Raw genomic sequence first — 7,115 nt, forward strand, 5'->3', positions numbered from 1 at the left:
CGTATGCGTAGCTATCATCACAGCAAACACATCACGTTCGTTGTTTCAATGTTTCTTTTTTTTTTAAGAGAGAAAACCAAACCAACAAACTATAGTTGTTAATATTATCAAGGATTTTATTTGCATAACAGCACCAACATCAGCCTGTAAGCGACCGGCGCCTACGGAATGGACCCCCCTTTTTTCCACTAAATATCAAGGATTTGTACTATAACCAGAGACATAGATAATACAATCCTTGATATCATAAGTGTCAAAGTTTATATAAAGCTACTGTTATTTTAATATAGTTTAGATAGATCAAGAATATATTAGATAAGTGAAAATATGTTACAAAATTATTTACTTTAAAAAAGGGGGGTCCTTTTCCCAAGCACCTTATTAAAGTGTGGCCGGCAATAATAATACCGCATAATGGACTGGAGTTCATAATTGTAATTTTAGACTTTTAAATTGATAGGTGTAGCTGTTCGGTGTAATTTTTCTTTATTACGTGTCCCAAACAGCAAAAAAGGGATTTTTATGAAGTTGTTTTCAATAAATATAGCATCATGAAATCGACCCCGTGATTCAGTTTCAGCAACCTGTAATCTAAATGCCGACTTATTTGAGGAATTTCAGTAATAAACATGAATAACCAGCACAAAGAAGAAAAAAGATCACAACAAATAGGAGAGGGGTCCGATAGAGAAATCAACAAAGAAGAAGTAGAGGCAGCTGTATACAGAGACGGATTTAGAGGTTTTTTTTTCAGGGGGCCCACCTCCCCCTTTTCCTGGAAAAAATATATTGATTATATAGGGAATCACCGAAGCATGACGGGAGCGGCACCCCTCTTAGGCGTTCACTGGGCCCCCACTTATGAAAATTTTGGATCCGCCACTGATATCGCTTATACAGACTGGAACAGCTCCAGGACCAGACCAACTATTTTCTTAACTCTTTGAAAATGCAGGTCAAAACTTTATAGAAGATATGGTGGTTATGATGAACGTCATCTTCGAAAAAGGTGAAATTCCAACGGAATGAAAAAGTTCCTGCGAAAACCTTGGAAAACAAGCTACTACTTCACCTCTTCCTATACTGACCAATTAGTCTTATAAGCGTTTTATGCAAATTAATGTCATTAATGGAAAGAGTAATATACGATCGAATAGCGGTTGCATATATTGAGGGACACAGACTGATTGACTTAAACCAAGAAGAGTTCAGAAAAAATCATTCCGCGCTACAAATGCCCTTCTTAGACTGGTTCAAACAATAGTTTATGCTTTGAACAGGAACGAATCAGTTTTGGCTTGGTTAGTAGATTTGGAAAAGGCGTATGATTCAATATGGCGTTTGGGGTTGATGTTTAAACTGCATAAATTAGGTATAAAAGGAAAAGTCTTGATAAATAGCGTCTTCACTAATAGAACAGCCAGATGCATGTTGAATAATTTCATTGGTAATTAAATTTGAAACAAAAATTGGCTTACCACAAGGGTCAGTTTTGACACCTACCCTCTTCAACATTTTTTATAGCAGCATACATTATGGATAACACCACAAGACAAAACTACAAATTTGCTGACGATGGCACAATAGTGGCACAAGAGACAAGAGTACAAGACATCAAAGAACTTAAGAACAAAACATCAAGAGACGTTAACACAGTCTTAAAATGGACTGAGGCTCCGTGTTGAAGGCCGTAATTTTACTTTTATACTTTTAATAAAGCCAGAAAGCTATTGGCATCTTGACTCTAAACTGGAAGTCAACTAACTACATCGACACTATCACAGACATTAAAGGAAGCATTGGGACCTCCTGAAAGGTGGCATACAAACTACCTTATTTTAGATCCTAGGCCATTGTAATATAGCCGGGAACGAGATAGCGGACCGGTTAGCAAAAGATACAGCACAGGAGGCCTCAAGTCTAAATGACCAGTACACGTCATAACAATGTCAGATGTGAAAAGTGCAGTTAAGATGTCAACAAAAATTTATGGCAAAATAGAGACTAGAAGCGAAACAGGGAGACAACTGCATGCATTTGTTCCTATTGTAGGTAAGACCCATCCACTAAGTTGATTATCTGAACCCAATTATATGGAGAATCATATCGAAATTTAGAACAGGCTATCGTGATTAGACTTAATAAACCAGATAGGCCAACCCCTCGTGCCATACTGCGAATGTGGTGAAGGAGAAAGCACATTACACTTAAATTAACTACACACGATACCATCAGGAACGAGAAGAATGAAAAGACAGCTGGAGATGTATAATATACCAATAGATCTCCAGACCCTACTAGCAAAGAAAGAGACATACGAGAGAACAGTGAATATAATAGGTGAATATTTAGAGTTCGGGGCGATTCCAAGATACACTTAGCCCTGAAGAATTCCGATCCTGCACCTACACTTAACCTAAAGAATACAATGTGACATTACCCAGATAAATACAGTACCAAGTAGAAACAAGAAAGCACAAATATACCAGTTGTGTCAAACTAAATTTTGATCATAGGATCGTAATCAGTGCTAAGGTATGCCTATATGATATATATATATATATATATATATATATATATATATATATATAACTCGTCTAAACATCAACCCAACAATGTTATATCTGTAAATTTGCTTTCGCAAATTTTTTGTTCTTCCCTCGCCGGGATTCGAACTCATGCTACTGTGATATCGTGACACCAAATCGCCTGCACTGCAGCCGTCCCGCTAGACCACACGACCACCTGGGCTCTACAAAATAATAAAGCTTTCAGTGGCTGTGTGTTACCTTTCCTCGTCAGTTTTAATCTAGCGGCGTACTACAGTACATGATATATAAGGCATGGAGATGTTATTGTTACAGATCAGCTAAATCATCTATAGTAAAGGATCCTACAAATTAATGTAAGATACAGTCACAGAAATTAATTATATTTATAAGTACGTCTGAGTCGGTGACAACTCTACAACAGATTTATCCATCGGATCGCCATCAATGATGGTGATACATGGCTGTGTACATAATGTATATACAACTCGTCTAAACATCAACCCAACAATGTTAGATCTGTAAATTCGCTTTCGCAAATTTTTTTTTGTTATTCCCTCGCCGGGATTCGAACCCATGCTACTGTGATATCATGCAGTGCAGGCGATTTGGTGTCACGATATCACAGTAGCATGGGTTCGAATCAAAGGGGGGGGGGGGGGGGTCCCGCTAACATGTTTAACCCCGCCACATTCTGTATGTATGTGCCTGTCCCAAGTCAGGAGCCTGTAATTCAGTGGTTGTCGTTTGTGGATGTGTTACATATTTGTTTTTTGTTCATTTTTGGCACATAAATAAGGACGTTAGTTTTCTTGTTTGAATGTTTTACATTTTTCATTTCGGTCCCTTTTAAAGCTGACTATGCGGTATCTGCTTTGCTCATTGTTGAAGGCCGTACGGTGACCTATACGTTTAGTTGTTAATTACTCAAGACCATACTCGCATACAAATAGTGTCCAGGGAGAGCCGAACATTAAGTCCCTGAAATTTTCTTCCCGGAACGGGGATCGAACCAGGAACCTATGTGTTTGTAGTCCGATGCGCTAACCACTACATCACGGCTCTCCACAAGCTTCAAGCTTATATATTTATATTTATATAGGCCGCCTTGCTAGTCACGTTAAATTTTTGGCTATATCTAATACTATTAAAAAAAATCAAATGAATTGTCGATTCATGAGATTTTTTAAAATTTATAGTCGATCAGAAGGGTGGCGTTCGACATCTACGTCCTATCACCACTGCCTCGGAAAATTTCATTTCCCAAATAAAACAATAATTTTTAGTATAGAAAATGAAATTACTATCTATGTATTCATTTTGTTTACCGATTTCCTTCGGTGTAAAGTTTGACAAAAACATGTAACATTTCAATTTTCTAGAAAAAGACCGTAAACAGCAACGTGTTTATTGCATGCTGAAAAACCTTTTGCTGGAAACATGTACTAGTATATTATGAAGTACTATAAACTGAATATAATATAGACTCTAATAGTCAATTTGTAGTAATAAACATATTCAGTTTCAATATTGGTTAATATGAAAACGGAGATGTAGTATCTACACAAGAGATCAAATAACACAGAAATCAACAACTATAGGACACCGTACAGGCCTTCAACAATGAGCAAAGCCCATACCGCATAATCTGGTATAAAATACCCGAAATTACAAATGTAAAACAATTCAAACGAGAACACTAACGGTCTAATTATGTACAACAAAAACGTGTCCCTAGTACACGTCTAATTTATGTACAACAAAAATGTGTCCCTAGTACACGTCCGCACTATCACTTTCTCTGTTCAGTGGATCGTGAAAGTGGGGGGAAATCTCTAATTTGGCATTAAAATACAAATGTTCATATCATATGGATTATGTGTACTAAGTTTACTGTTGATTGGACTTCAACTTCGTCAAAAACTACCTCGCCCAAAAACTTTAACCTGGAGCGGGACAGACGGACGAAGGGACGAACGAACGGTACGGCGAACGAACGGACGCACAGACCAGAAAACATAATGCCCATAAATGGAAAATAAAAAAAATGAACGAAAAACAAATATGTAACACATCAACAAACGACAACCACTGAATTACAGGCTCCTGGATAGGTGTAAGCCATAATAGTATACCATGAAATTGTGTCTTCTTGGGCCATATTTCACAGTTCATCTGTGAAATTTCGTTCACGGGACAGAATATCACATTTGTAAACTATAAAATAGTGTCCTCCTTAGTGAAAAATTGTCCTTAGTACTTGGACATAATTTCATGGATGTTTATAAAAATATGTCACAAGGGACAATTTTTCATAGTGTAGCTATTTTTTTCTGTCCCTGAAGAAGGGAAATAATTTAACAAATTATTTAACAATCATTGAAATGTTTTAATCCATTAGTAAACCATAATTGAAAATCAAGACAACACAGATGTAAACAAAAATGGAAAGTGGTGAATATAAAACGCTATGACTTTTTGTGTGATGGTCAATACCCTCCAGATTTTAATGCTAATGAAAGAAGATCATTTAAGGTGAATCCCTTCAGTAATAACAAATTTTTTTTCACCGTTGAATTCTTCTTAAATTTTGCATACATATACTATGCAATGGCCTCTATAAGAATTTGAGTTAAAAATAGTATGTCACCAGACTCGTTTCGCCAAAGTTGGAACATCACATGTTTGAGTAAATACATACCTGTAATGAAAATTCTGGATTTTTTTCAAGCCTTTGAAAGTATTTTGAAAGGTTTGTTCTTCATTTATCACTAAAATAATGTTTAAAATGTAAAAAAAAAACACAAATATTGGCAGTTTTATACATATTTATTAAATCTGGAGCTAATTTTATCAACACAGCTGCACACATAAAAACCCAAATTTCGTGATTTTTTCTAATTTTTCATAAATTTCCCAAAAATTGGTCCGTTGATTTTTTTTTTTAATTTGATATAATATGGTCTCAGTAATAAGCTTTAAAAAAAATATGGGTCACCAGATTATTTTTTGACCTACAAACTTTTTTGTTACCCCTGCCAACACAGTAATCACAAGCAATTCTTTGTATATCTTTCAAAAATGTGTGTAAAAAGTTAAGAATATGTTACTATATCTTTGGAATAAACTTTACTGGCATTAATGAAGTTTCACATGAGAATAAAATAAATGCTATTTTTGTTGCTATGAACAACGGTAACCATGGCAACAGGGCAAGTAGTAGGAAAATTCATATTTTACATTGTTTTGAAGTGCAAGTATCACATCTACCAGACATAAAGAGATCAAATTCAATTATTTTAGAGCTCCCTTGTTTAATCCATTTGAATGCCTTCAAATTTTTTGCCCATTTCAACCCCAATTTTTCTTTTTATAAATCTTTTACATACATATATAATTATAAGCCATTTGTAAAAGTCTTCTAAAATCTTATTTATCTTTTAATAGTTTTTGAGAACTTTAACTTGTTAATGATTAAGCTATGAAAAATCAAGAGAGAACATTTTCCCGCCAAAATTTCAATGGCTAGTATCTCGAAAATAAGCACATTGACTTCTATATATTGAAGCAAGATTTTTCATTTTTATTAAGGCAAGGGACTGATAATTATTCATTTTCACAACTATATTTATGATAATTATAGTAGATTAAATTGCATAAAAAATAAAACATCGATTTCCAAAAAGGCAGGGAGCAATGGAAAAGGCAAAGGGCACAGGGCGCCACTAAAAAAAAGGGCAGGCTCAGCGCCCTCTGAAAACGGTCTAGCTGAAACACTGAATTGCCCCTTTATAACTTTTTATTTTTTGGAAGACCAAGCAATTTGAAATAAAAAACAATGAAATGTTTAATATACGTGTGGACCAAAAACACAGGAGAAAACATTACATCTTGTTAAAATTATTCAGAAGGACAAACTGAAACAGAAAGTTGAACTGTGGGTTTCATATCATATACAAAGTGTTTATATTTTGATAACTTCTTTCATATATAATTCTTTTAACAATAAGATGATCTATGATTACCAAATCCGTTAGTTCCCCTTTATCGAATGATTAAAGCACGTCGTCGCATACTCGCGTATAAAATATTTTATCTGCAATTTCCTTTTATTTATTTATCACGATGAATATTTAAATCGGCGTTTTGCATTTGCGCCGATCTGCATTTCATTTGCGCCAATTTTTTCTTTCATTTGCGCCGATTTGTTTAAAGGTAAATTACAGGTCTTTCGAAGGTAAAAGAAGGTAAATTAGAGGTAGTTTCCATTTTTACATCCGTTTAAAGTATATTACTGATAAAAGTTTTTCGGACAGCACTTAAAAGTTCCATCTTTTAATAATAATTGCAGACATATCATTGCAAAGACATTCAAGATTGAGGTGTATAGAAAAAATAAGTATACCTTTCTCGCGATCATTTGCACTGACCTTCCGATATGTATGGCCAGTATTTACTCACCTATGTTATATACTGTAAATGTAATAAGGAACAAATATAAAATCGGCGCAAATGAAACAATGACAGTTTTAAAAATCGGCGCAAATGAAAAAATGAAATCGGCGC

Source organism: Mytilus galloprovincialis, chromosome 1, assembly GCF_965363235.1.
Source record: "Mytilus galloprovincialis chromosome 1, xbMytGall1.hap1.1, whole genome shotgun sequence".
Classification (NCBI taxonomy): Eukaryota; Metazoa; Mollusca; class Bivalvia; order Mytilida; family Mytilidae; genus Mytilus; species Mytilus galloprovincialis.